We start from the raw sequence: 13450 nt of genomic DNA, 5'->3' as shown, positions 1-13450 counted from the left end.
AGTATGAACCAAGCCATGCCACCATCAACTTCAATCCCTTTAATGTATGCTCATCCATAGAGCTACTTTCTCTGGGTTCCAGGACCTGTGTCTACCCTTCACCCCCTAGTCCTAAGGTGATAACAGCTCCCCCACTAATGCCAATTGCTGGGAACTTCACCATCAAGCATGATGGAGCTCTGTCCTTGCCCACAGCTCTGCAAGGAGTCCATTCATTAAACCCTCTTTAGTCACATCATTTGAATGTGCCATTCACTTCCTGCTGAGATGTTGACTAACACAAATCAACTATTTTGAAAAAGAAGAATGAAGAAGGGGTAGTTGCTCTTCCAGACATCAAGCTATGTTACTTAAACAGTGTGTTCTAAATCAGAGGATAAGCAAATTATCCACAGAAGAGGCTCAGAGGCCTTGCATGTGTGGGATTTGATTTTTGTTGGAAATGGCAATTCAAGTAAATCAAGAGAAAGAACAGACAATTCAATAAATGATGTCAGGACAAGTGGCTGGCCACGTAGAAAAATAAAACCCATACCATATACACTGGATGTAGGCTTACTTACAAATCTAAAAACTAGGTCCTGAATGACTCAACACTCAGGACATATTCAGAGACCCAAAGAATTACAGAAGTTGGAGAAAAAACAGATGTATCTCAAGAGATCATTGAACCAGATCACAATATTCAGTTAAGAAAAAGGATCATTTCCATTTAATAGATGAAGAAAATGAGGCCCAAACTGATTAAACGGCTTGTCTAGTTTCACCTAATGCAGTGGTTCTCAACCTTGGCTGCACATTAGAATCACCTGGGAATCTTTTTAAAATCCTGATTTCTGGGCCTCATCCTCCGGAAATTCTGTTTCTTTGTTACTAATGTTGTGGCCCCACCCCATAACAAAGAAACAGAATTTCCGGAGGATGAGGCCCAGAAATCAGGATTTTAAAAAGATTGCCAGGTGATTCTAATGTGCAGCCAAGGTTGAGAACCACTGACCTAATAAGTAGCAAAGGGGACACAATCAGTAGCATCTGGTCTCACACGTCACTGAAATGAAGACATGTGACTGCTGAGTTTTGCACCATTTTCCCGGCATCTCAATTTCAGGTGCAGTCCTGAGCACATTGAGTGCAGACAGTTGCTGCATGTCAGCGGAGGGGAAAATAATACCTGTTCATCAGGGAGCTAATCCTATAAAGTGTACCATCTAACAGGTGCAGTGCACACGTAAATACGATGCTCTAATCAGGGGAAAAGCATGAACTGCATTCTATCCCTCAGGGTCCTGAAATATAATGGAGCAAAATTGAAGGTGTTACAATGCATAAAGCACTTTACGGGGGAGACGGATGCTTTTCCAGGCAAGGTGTACATTTCCAGAACAAGTTCCCACACTTTCTGACATCCAGTCCTGGGGAACAATGGGCACTGAATAAAGAAATGCCTGGAGCAGTGCTTCATATGAAGAGAATCCGTGGGAGAGAGTATAGTGCAGAGGCTGAGAGCACAGGTTTAGAAGCCAGGCAGACCTGGATTCAAGTCCTGCTCTGGGTTCAAGTCTTGCTTTGCTAATTCATAACTCTGTAACTCTGGCTAAGCCTCTCTTAACTCTCTGAATCTGTTCTCTCAACACTAAGAGAAAGGTAAGAGTAGACTATAGGGGGGCTAGGATACTAAATGACATAGGTAAAGTACCAGCAAATACTTACTTAGCAGTCAATGGGGTTTAACCATTACTATTAGACTGATTTCCTTGTGTGGCCCATTGTCTTGTTCCAAACAACATTCCCAGGGGAGGGTCCTCAAGTGTCAGCAATGGCAGCACCCCTGGAATGAGCCTGCTGGAATGAGCCCGCTGTAATGAGCACACTGGCTCTCGGAATGCAGCCCTGACAGGTTTTCTTGGCTTTGCGTGTGTTCTTTTTTCTTAAATCAAATTAATTGACAATAAATTAAAATCATGTCATTTCACATAAAAATATGGATTTCCAGTTTCTTTAGGGCAATAAAAGGTGTGGTGACAAAATACCCACACTCCCGTTTGGCCACAGTGAGCTGGAGTTGAATGGCAGCGGCCCTCTTTAGAAGGGCAACCATGGATCCTCCATTGCCACAGTCCCCACCCAGCCCACTCGCTGCACCGCCTGATCCCTGCAGGCCCCTGAGTTTGGGACTCATCCTGATGTGAAGCTTTCCTCCCCCAACCGGAAGGTAGAAAATGTGGATTTGGGAAATGTGAGACTTTATCAGCTTGTGATGCAGCTTATGATGTCATGAGTATGAATTTTGGAATTTGACCTGAGTTTGACTTACAGCTTTGATACTTCACAGCTGTGTGGCCTTGGTACAGTTTGTCTCTGACAACTCAGTTGTCTCTGAAATTGTCCCTGAAATTCACATTTCCTTATCTGAAAAATGGGGATCCCATACTTATCTCCCAGGGTTGGTATGAGGATTAGATGAGATGATGGGTACACAGTGCCAAGGACAGTGCCTGGCACAGAGACGAGTCTCCATGAGACATAAGTATCATCGTCAGGACTTTGGAAAAACCAGAGTTGGGAGACCAAGGACATGATTAACCTGTGAAATACCTTGTTTCACTACACTAAACTAGAAATATAATAAATGGCATTTATAAAAAGGCTATTTTGTCCATATTATTTTTACCTAACTTGCCCTATATATTTCATATACCAGTCTTTGCTAGCTAGGAGCCCTTCAGGGTCTTCCTCCCTCAGTTTTTCAATGAGATGCCTGTAACTCTGTTTGCTTAGTTGCAAATAATACATAAGTCAAAGGAATGTTTTCTGGGTCTGGTCCTTCATCTTAATGATTTTGACGTTTTCACCTGGAGCCATTGGCTCCCACCTTCCAAATTCCACTCTGTTCTCTGAGATGAAAGGTCACGTTTCCGATTGAGACTGAAAAATGCTTTGGGGACTCACATTTTACCTAAGTGATACTGCTGAGGAGTGTGCTTTCCAAATACCACCCATGCAACAGAAAGCTGTGTAATCGTTAACTCTGCCCATGGAAACCCTACTCCCTGAACACACACATTCCATACCTACATGTACCAGGCTGTGCACTTGCTGGGCACTAGAGATAAAAAGGTGAATGGGACAGACATGGTCCCTGTGCCCATGAACCGCATGCACTGTCCTTATACTGACTGCCTTCTATCTGGCCCATGAGCCTGCCATGGGGACAAGGCCTTGGAGGTGTGGGAAAGGGGTCCCTCTCCATCTCTCTCCACCTCCCCCTTCATCAACCTTACTCCTATTTTCTTAGGCCAAGTCTTTATTTATTTATTTTTTTTCTAGTTATCTTCATTAAGAGTGCCATCTAACTGAAGTCCTCACAGGTGTCCAAAAGGTATAGTAAGATTATGAATGAGGCAAATTTACTGGGCAATGAATTAATTACTATATGATAATTTTAATAATGGAGGCAAGGAAAATAATGAGCACTTATTAAACATCTACTACTTAGCAGGCACTACACTATCTCACTTAATCCAGGAACAACTCCTCTAAGGTGTGACAATCTCAATTATATAGAGAAGGGAAAGAAGGTTCAGATCACACACAGGCCCAAAGTCACAAGTTGCAAAGGCCAGTGAGGGTTTAATCCCAGGCCAGTTTGACTCTCAGGCCAATGGTCCCATCTACTAGACTAGTTGTCCTTTATGTGCCTTAAAAATTCACTCTCTGTAATGTATCGCCTTATAAATCTCTTCTCTCAGGTGGATTTTATAGGGATACTCAAAATTACTCAGCTGGAGACATTTGCAATACAATACATACATTGCTTTTTCTTTAAAATTCAGTTGCTTTTAAAAGGAAACCAAAACCTTTGGGAGACATGTTTCAAAATCTTTCTAATGAGGTATTTAGCTGATAATCCACAATGGTTTTGATTGAAGGATAAATATGGGATTGCCACTCTGGCTTTTGGGAAAATATATGTAATTACAAAGATTTAGCAAAGTATGAATAAAAAATTGTTTTTAAACTCCTGGCACTGACCATTGCAACAGCATCAATAGGCTTTGGGCTGAGATGTTAAGCACTATTGCAGCCCTAAAATGCCCACTAGGCTTTAGGTAAGTGCCCTTTGTTTGCGCCAACTTTCTGCCCAAAGCATTGGGGTAAGGTATTTCCATAGTCTTTGGGGAAGTAAAAAGCCAGCCCCCTGGCCTTGCCGCCTCCTTAGGCCAATCACTGCCCCTTTTGAGTTAGTTCACCAGCCTCAGAGCTCCCAGCAGCAATTATATTATGAATGATTCCAGGTTCTTTTTATTGGGAGGGTTTTGAAATTATGTAATTTTAAAGCAAACAAGACCCTGGATTTAAATCCTGACAGATGGGAAGAAAGTCCTGGAGGCGATGGATAAGTTTATGGCGTTGATAATGAGGATGGTTTCACGGGTGTATACTCAACTCCAAACACATCAAGTTGTATACATGAAATATCTACAGCTTTGTGCATGTCACATCTCAATGAAGTAGTTAAAATGTCATCGTTGCTTATTTACTGGATGTGTAATAATGTACCAAATGTGCTTCAAGATGTGTTCTCTGTTCTAAAGAAAATTTTGCTCAGAAGGAGTGGTTGGGTGTTGTGACTTTCTTACTTCTTCCCTATGGCCAGGTCAAAATTCACTCCCAAGTGATCCTCTCATAAAAGACACTCTGAGTAGTTAAAATCCCTTCAGAGACAAAAGTCAAATACCCATGTGAGGCTGACCTTGCTGCCTTCTAACCCAGCTTTTCTAAGTTCCATCATCTGTTCCAGAAACATTTTGTCAAGCCCTGTGCCAGGTGATGAGAACACAGTGATGAACACGACAGCCACGGCTGCTGTCCTTTGCAGGTAACACTCTAGTGGGTAGACAGCCTTAAGAACCAATTATGGGCCTGGCCAGAGTGGTTTAGTGGTTGAGCATCAACCTATGAACCAGGAGGTCATGGTTCAATTCCCCATTAGGGTACATGTCTGGGTTGCAGGCTCAATCCCAAGTAGGGGGCATGCAGGAGGCAGCCGACCAACGATTCTCTCTCATCATTGATGTTGTTCTCTCTCTCTTCCTTTCCTCTCTGAAATCAATAAAAATATATATATTTTTAAAAGACCAATTATGGGGTTAGTGATCTACCACAACAGTGACAAGTGCAGAGATAAGTAGGAAGAGCTAAGAAAGCATAAGAACAACGGCGGCCCCACTAGGTCTCTGAAGGGTTTGGGAAGGTCTGTGGAGAAAGTGACATTGGAGATCATGGTGTGTGTAAGGAACATGAGGACGTCCAGTGTGTTAGGATAAGGCTGGTGAAGCAGCGGAGACTGGATCATACGAGGTTTGAAAATGAGTTAAGGACTTTGAGATCAATGGGAAGCCACTGATGGGATCTAAGAAGGCAGTCCATTGTGAAGGTCACGATAGCAGTGAGTGGACAGTGAGGTGAAGACAGTGGTGTGCAGGAGTCGGCTTGCACAGCTTGAGAGAGCCATTATGTGCATCTCTTCCAACTCCGCATTCAGTAACGTCCTGTTGTGGCATGACATCAGCTGCGGCATTTACACCACAGAAATTGGCAAACACTACAGATCAGCCCTCTTCCCCCCCAACACACCTCAAACAACCAACTGTTAAAAGTTTACCAGTGTAAATGTTAAATGTTTACCACTGACTGGGGAAGACAAGGATGGTGGTGAGAACACCAATTTGGAACAGTAAACTAGGCAAGAAAAGAGAGGGACTGAGACCAGGATGGTGGCAGTAAGGATGAAGAAATGGAAGGGAATATGTATTTGTTATTTGATAAAAGGGAGAGATTGACTCAAATGCGTCACAAACATTTCCTAAGCCCTTCCCAAGTTCAGGCTGAGGATACAGAAGGGAGAGGGTGTTCTGCATGCGCTTAAAGAGAACAAAGCCGCCGAAACCGGTTTGGCTCAGTGGATAGAGCATCGGCCTGCGGACTGAAGGGTCCCGGGTTCGATTCCAGTCAAGGGCATGTACCTGGGTTTCGGGCACAACCCCAGTGGGGGATGTGCAGGAGGCGGCTGATCGATGTTTCTCTTCCATCAATGTTTCTAACTCTCTCTCTCTCTCTCTTCCTCTCTGTAGAAAATCAATAAAATATTAAAAAAAAAAGAGAACAAAGCCATGTTACAAGTATTCTAGGTCATGGTAAGATATGCAACCTTTAGAATGCATTCCATTCTATAAGATGTATCCAGGCAATAATAATAGCAAGAACAGCGGCAACAGTTACACCACCTATTACTGCTCCCTGGGGATAAGGTACGTATTACCTTATCCCTATTACTACTCACTGGAGTAGGCATTATTATCCCTGTTTTACAGATGAGAAAGTTGAGGCTTTAAACACATCAATTAGTGTTGGGAGTACAGAGGAGGAAGGTACCATTTCCAGAGGAAGGTGCATTGAGCTCTCTCTGCTTTGAAGGACCAGGAGAACTGGGATGTAGGGAGACTGTGGATAGAAGGAACAGTGTGAGCAAGGTAAGGAGACAGGGAGAACAGAACTCCCAGGGTGCACACAGGTTGCAGCAGTCAGGCTCTGTCACAACTACTCAACTCTACTTCGAAGCATGAAAACAGCCCCAGACTCTATGTAAACAAATGAGTATAACTGTTCTCCAATAGCACTTTATTTATGGACTTTGGAATTTGAATTTCATATAATTTTCACAAGTATTCTTCTTCTTTTGGCTTTTCCCCCAACCATTTAAAATGCAAAAGCTATCCTTAGTTAGCATCTAGACCATATCAAAACAGGTGGTGGGCCAGATTTGGTCCTTGAGCTACAATGTACAGATCTTGGTCTAGATCTTCACTGACCAAGAGAAACATAATGTAAGCCACATCAGTAATTTACAATCTTCTCAGAGTCACATTAAAAAAAGTAAAGAGAAACATGTGAGATTAATAAGAGATTTTATTTATCTCAGTGTATTTAAATCTTTATTATTTCAATACATAATCAATATAAAAACATTACTGGGATATGCTTTAGCATATATTTTTAAATTGGAACTAAGTGTTTGAAATCTGATGTGCATTTTACACTTACAGAACATCTCAACTTGGATGGGCCACACTTCAGGTGCTCAAGAGCCACAGACACTTAGTGGCCATCATGTTAGAGAGCACAGGGATAGACCCTCTAAATTACCAACTTGTTTAGTCCTTAAAACTACCTGCCAACAGGCACTCAGGTGCCCATTTCACAGACCATGCTCTTTCCACTGGACCCCCCACCACCAATCCTCCCCAGCTCTGACACTGGGGAAGGCTCTCCATGATGACCCTGGGCAGCATCTGTAAAGGTGCCAAGCCCTCTAGTCATCTCCCAAAGCTTCTCAGGAACCACCCTCTCCACGTCAGCTTCCTGATGAAGGCCAGGCTGCAAGGGATTCCCCTGCCACTCAGAGGCATTGGCCATGGCTGTTCCACCCTATGGGGGAGGTGCATCTAGGAACATTTGCTTATGCAGCTTCCACTATACAGTTTGTAGGGGCTGGAAAAGTGAGAGACTGAGATAGTTCAAGAAACCACCACCAGCCTGTGGAGCCCATGCACACACCCTGAAAATGTAAGTCCACCGTTCCCTCAAGGTTCTCTTGGTGTGACCATTTCTCTGCTACCAGGGCAATTTAAAGATTTCCGAGGGTAATGTACAAGCAGTTTTCACCTCTGGCCCTGATAGTACATGTTAATCCCACCCCCTTTATTCCACTGTGTTGGGCCTGGCAGTCAACTTCCTTGGCACCCTCCCTCCCCCATTCACTGTAAGCTGCTTGAGGGACAGGAGATGTGTTCTATTCCTCCTGGTTTCTCTAGGCCCAGCAAGAGTAGCCAACAGCTGAAATATATCTAAACATAGGAGAAATAACATTATGGTAAACTAGACGGCTGGTGCATGAAATTCGTGCAAGAGTAGGCCTTCCTTCCCCTGGCTGCTGGCACCAGCTTCCCTCTGGCACCTGGGACCATGGCTTCCCTCTGGCCACTGGCAGGCACCTAAGACCTGGGCTTCCCTTGGAGCCCCAGCTTCATCCGGAAGGTCGTTTGGAAGGACATCTGGTCTAATTAGCATTTTATGCTTTTTATTATGATAGATGGTTGATGAATGAAAGAATGATACAAGTGGCTACAGAAAAACCCTATCATTCATTCCACACCTCTGCCAGAGGCACCGGCCGGCCATACATCAGTCAACAAATAGTTACCTATTCACAAGTCTCATCTAAGACATCAGTATTTTCTTCTCCTTTGGATAAAAAAATAATAATAATAAGATAGGTACATTTATAAAGCTCAGGCAAAAAAAGTACCAAAAAGAGTAGAAACAACACCTTGGGCTTATTGAACTCTGGGTTCACAGGCTGATTCTGAGACAAAGTGGTTGGATCACCTTGGACAAGCCTTTCCTTGGGCCTTGGGTTTTCATTTTCTTATCTGGAAAATGAGGGAATCAAGGCCTAACTAGCTTGGCAAAATTGGGGAGATAAAATTAGCAAATCACTGTGTGAACATCCGCAAAGAAATCTCTGCTCAATAAATGTTTTTTCTTTCTTTCCTTCTGACCTTAATATATGCATGCCTGCCAGACGCCCGATGCTCTCAATGGAGGGTTTCTATACCAGCAGCTACTTCCCATGAGTCAGCCAGAAAGAGGACATTTGCACAGTATGGTGCAAGATTATTTTCATTCCTTCTCCCTCCCAGCTTCCCTCCCTCATTCGATCCAGGAGTGTCTAAGAAAATGGTTCATTTAAACAGCTATTCCTCCTGCCAGGAGTTAATACATATCACACCTTCCCTGATGCACATCTGTTATTGATTAGGTTCAATGGAAAAATTGCTATCATTATGTCAATAAGTACTTATGAAAAAATATATACATATAATTATTTGCTTATAATTTTCTTGGCTATGTAAATTAAGGTTTTGGAAATAACCTACTTATGCTAATCCAAGGTGTCAACAGACTGCTGAAATCACCTAAAAATGGAACAATTTTATCAGCATTTTAATCCAAATTATTGGAAGGAAAGAACAAGGAGATAGAACAAATGTGACATTCAAATGGCCTGCTTTGATGGAAAAAAGAAAAGGAAAAAAGACAGAACCCAACAACGTTTTCCTTGAAGCCTGCAGAAAGCGACAATTTGGACGGTCATTGATCTTTCTTTTCTTTTGGGGGGTGGGGTCTTTCATTTCTCAGGATCAAGAGTTTCAAACCTCCTTTGTGTCAGATTAATAGCAATAATAATAGAGAGAGTCTCTGGCTGTAACTGGATCTGACCGAAGCAGGTGGAGGCTGCTGAGAAAGGAAAAGTCCTGCCATTTCCAGCTTGCTGTGTCCTGTGCGTGGAGGGAGGAGCACCCCCACCGCAAAATTAGGGGCTCCTCCAGGGCAGGACTCCTGAGCAGGTTTCAGGTCTGCCCCTGCAGCACAAGCCCCACCCAGAGCAGCCAAGAGAAGCCACTCATTGCTTGTGGAACCACTGTTCCTCCAACAGACCAAGCCTGCAGGAACGATCTTACAAATGTCATGAAATGAACCAGCAAGTGAAACCATCTAGGAAGAGGCCCAGAGCCCCTTCCAGTGTGACCTTGGGCAGATCACTTGACCTCTCTGAGCTTCGGTCTCCACCTCCCTCCATGGGAAACAGTGACAATTGAACACAGAGCAACGTGAAATAACAAGTACAGCGCCAGCCCTCAGCCAGCCCTCAATGAATGGTCGCCTGTAATATTACTCACAGCAGTAATACCCTCATCAAGGAGCAGGGCAGCAGGGTGTGGCTGAAAGGGCAAGAGTTTTTAGAGTATGTCAGACCTGCTTTCCAACCTCCATCCTGGTGTGGTTAAAAGCACGGCCATTGGAGTCCAGCCCATCTGGCTGTGTTTTAATCTCAGTTCTGCCATTTATTAGTTCAGGGCAGGATACTTAACCTTTCAATGCTTTTCGTTCCTCATGTGAAAAATGTAGATCATAATAGCACCTGCCCTACAGGGTTATTGTGAGGATTAAATCAGTTAATATATAGGAAGGGCTTAGCATCATGCCTGGCACATAAATATCAACAGCTATCATCACTGTGGTCATTGTATTGGGCAAGTTAATTAGTCTAATTTCCCACCTGCAAAATGGGAATGATAACATCTGTGTCACAGAGATGTGAGGAGTCAGTAAATGCAGGGATGACAGGTACCCAGTACACAGTAAATGCCAAGTTCGTGTGAGTCTTTGTCCTTTCTTTTCTGATTCCAGTAACAAGCTCCTTGAGGGGCTACAGCATTTGGAATTCATACAAGTCTATTCTTGCCTGCTTTTATTTCTTTGCAGAATCTCTTCCTCACCCTCTTTTCTCTTAACAGTCCCCAGGCAACAAAAGAACAGGCCACATCCTAGCCTGGAATGAAATCTTTTTTTTGACTGGGCATTGTCCCTGTGGCAGGGCCAGGAGGCACTCAAATGACACCATTAAATTTCCGACCATCTCAGAGGTTTCCCAGGGAGGCTTAAGAACCTGGGCAAAGGTTTACAGCACTTAACCCGCCGAAGCCTCTTCAATTGCAGTCTGTCACCCCCTGCGCTAAGTAGCGGATGAAATCAGCATGTATAATTTCCCTTCCTCGAGGTTTAGTGAGGAGCATCGCATCTCGGCATGATTAACACTGCTTTCCCCCCTTTTTTCCTTTTGCATGTTCCCTTCCCAAGGACCAATGGTGGGGTTCAAAGAAGCAGATAGGGACAGAGGTAAGCGCTTCAATGGAACAGGCATTCAGCTTTAAGTGAAATACTCAATGGATTAATAGTTGGGGAAAGAGATCTTCCTTTCCTCACACACTGTCAGATTCAGTAATTTACCGGCAGGCCTCCTTGGGAGAGGAGGAGAAAGAAAATGATGGGAAAACAGCCAACCTTTTAAACCCAGGCTCTCAGTCATCCATCCATCCATCCATCCATCCATCCATCCATCCATCCATCCATCCATCCATCCAACAAGCTCCCCCTCCTACCCCATCTACAGCTTAAGTTGGACTCATCTGTAGGCTTCAGCCCATTTACTTCTGGAACCATCTTTAATTTGAGACTAGGTCAAATTCCTCCAAAATCTTAAAGTTCTGAGTACATCTCCTTTAAAGCACTGACTACAGCTGCAAATACCTCTATCTATGTAACTATTAAATTAACAGGTGTTAGAGGTAGGTTCAAGTCAGAGAGGGTGACATTCAAATTCCCCCTGTAATGCTTTGTTTCCTGGAGTTCATGTAGAACCCATGTGAATGAGAATGGGCCCTGAGAGTGAAGCCCAGAAAATGACAGAGACCCTGTGATTGGCTGAGTCAGGCTCCTGCTCTCCATCCCACTGTGGCCCTTCCATGCAGAGAAGGGCCCACCACACCGTTATCAAGATGGCACAGGACTGTCTCCGCCCTCTTTCCCAATGGCTTTGAATTTTACAGGCCTCTGTGCCCCACATCAGGGGCGATCAGACTCTAGTGGAGATGAGGGCCACAGGCCTCTGCATCCTGAGATGTTACAGCAGCAGAGCTCCTGTGGGGCACCTCCACTCATTAGCAATTGCCTCTATGATCCAAGGTATGAGCACCCCTGAAGTTCAGAAAAATTAAAAATGGAAAATTTAATTAAAGCCTCTCTTCCTAATTGCCTTCCTGTTGGTGTATAGGGTCCTTTGAAGGAAAGGAAACAGAACTCTTTACTCTCCATGTCAGCCTGGGGTCTATAAACATGAGCCTCCTGCCAGCAGGAGCACAGGCTGGTGCTCCCTCTACCTCTGTGGATCATTTGAATAAAATGTAGAAGAATATGTTTGTGACCTACTGACAAAGGACGTCTCAAACCCCCAAATGCACAAATTTGAAGGTGAAAAAAGTGATGCATTTGATACTCCCATAATTGAAGTGTTTGACTCACAAAATGAATAAATAAATATATTTTGGGAGAAGATACTTGTCTGAAAGTGACAAGGGATTAATATTTGGAATACACTAGGAACTCCTTCCAGGGAACAAGACAATGTCAGGAACCCTAAATGACAAATGGACAAAGGATACGGATAAGTAATTCAAAAAAAAAAAAAACAACCCTCAAAAGGCCAACATACTATGTAGACACCCAAACCTATTTATAGTCAAATTAGAGGCTCAGTGCATGAAATTTGTGCACTGGTGGTGGTGAGGGGGGGCATCCATCAGCCCTCTTGCAGTCTGGGAGCCAGCAGTCAGACATCCTTAGGGCTGCTGCAGAGGTGAGAGAGACTCCTGCCACCATCGCTGTGCTCACCAGCTGTGAGCCCAGCTCAGGGCTTCTGGCTGAGCTGCACTCCCATTATGGTAGCATACTAATCACCAAGGGCAGCTCCTGCGTTGAGCATCTGCCCCCTGGTGGTCAGTGCATGTCATAGCAAATGGTTGTTTCACTGGTCGATTTGCATATTAGTCTTTAATTATATAGGATAAATAAAAATTAAAAAACAAAACAAAACACACACACACAGTAAGCTATGCCTGCATGCATCAGATTGGTAGAAATGAACATATCTGCCCTAAATGTCAGAGGCTATGAGGAGATGGAGGAAGTAGGAAGCCTCGTGTCGGGATGGGTACAGATTGGGGAGGGCAATCTGGAACTAATTCAGGTGCACAGGTGCTCTTTACGCCAGGTATAGAGCTTGGCACAACTGAACAACTCTCACAAGGGTCTGTTCAGGGCATGTCGGAGGATGTTCACTGCACTGTTTTTTATATGGGGAGGGAGTTGGAATCTCTCCTGGTGTCTCTCTGGAGGAACACATGTGTAAAATGTAGCAAATGCACACAAGGACTATTTTGCAGCAGTTAGAAATGATGGGCTAGTAGACTGTCTCCATAGCAACAAAGATGGATCTTAAAAACAAAATACTAAAAGAAAAGACTAGGAGAGAGAATGAGGTCTACAACAGAGTATCATCAATGCAAATTAAAAATATTTGAATGAAAAAAAACACACACAATACCTGTTTTAAAAGAACACACGTACACAAAAGGCTTAGCTTCAAACATAAGGGAGAGGAAAATAAGAGTGGGGAACTTGGATATCAGGGAATCAAGAGTTCAAAAAAGTTGGTTTCACACAGTTCAATGATGGTATTTCATAAAAGGAAAAAAGGATGAACTCAACCTTCAGCACCTGGTGTCTAAAAACAGGTAGGGCATTGATATGCCTCGCTGACAGTGGTGTTGCCTTGACCTTTCACCCAGAAGAGGTGGAGACTTATACCTAGAGCAGCCTAGCCTGACTTCCAGAAACTGACGAACTTCATGGTCTGTTCCAGGGAAGCTCCTGGGACCCAAGGGACTGTGATGGGTCTAGAAATCAGACAGCTGGTGTCAGACCCTCC

The 13450-nt window shown here is 43.8% G+C and overlaps 1 protein-coding gene across 1 annotated transcript in view; it reads right to left on the bottom strand.

The window, feature by feature from the left end:
• TENM4 (teneurin transmembrane protein 4) overlaps positions 1-13450 on the bottom strand; it is a 734586-nt gene that overhangs the window by 648230 nt on the left and 72906 nt on the right. The gene's annotated exons all lie outside the window — the stretch shown is intronic.

This window comes from Myotis myotis, unplaced genomic scaffold, assembly GCF_014108235.1.
Source record: "Myotis myotis isolate mMyoMyo1 unplaced genomic scaffold, mMyoMyo1.p scaffold_m19_p_10, whole genome shotgun sequence".
Lineage (NCBI taxonomy): Eukaryota > Metazoa > Chordata > Mammalia > Chiroptera > Vespertilionidae > Myotis > Myotis myotis.
This window is presented reverse-complemented; position numbering and strand designations above follow the sequence as displayed.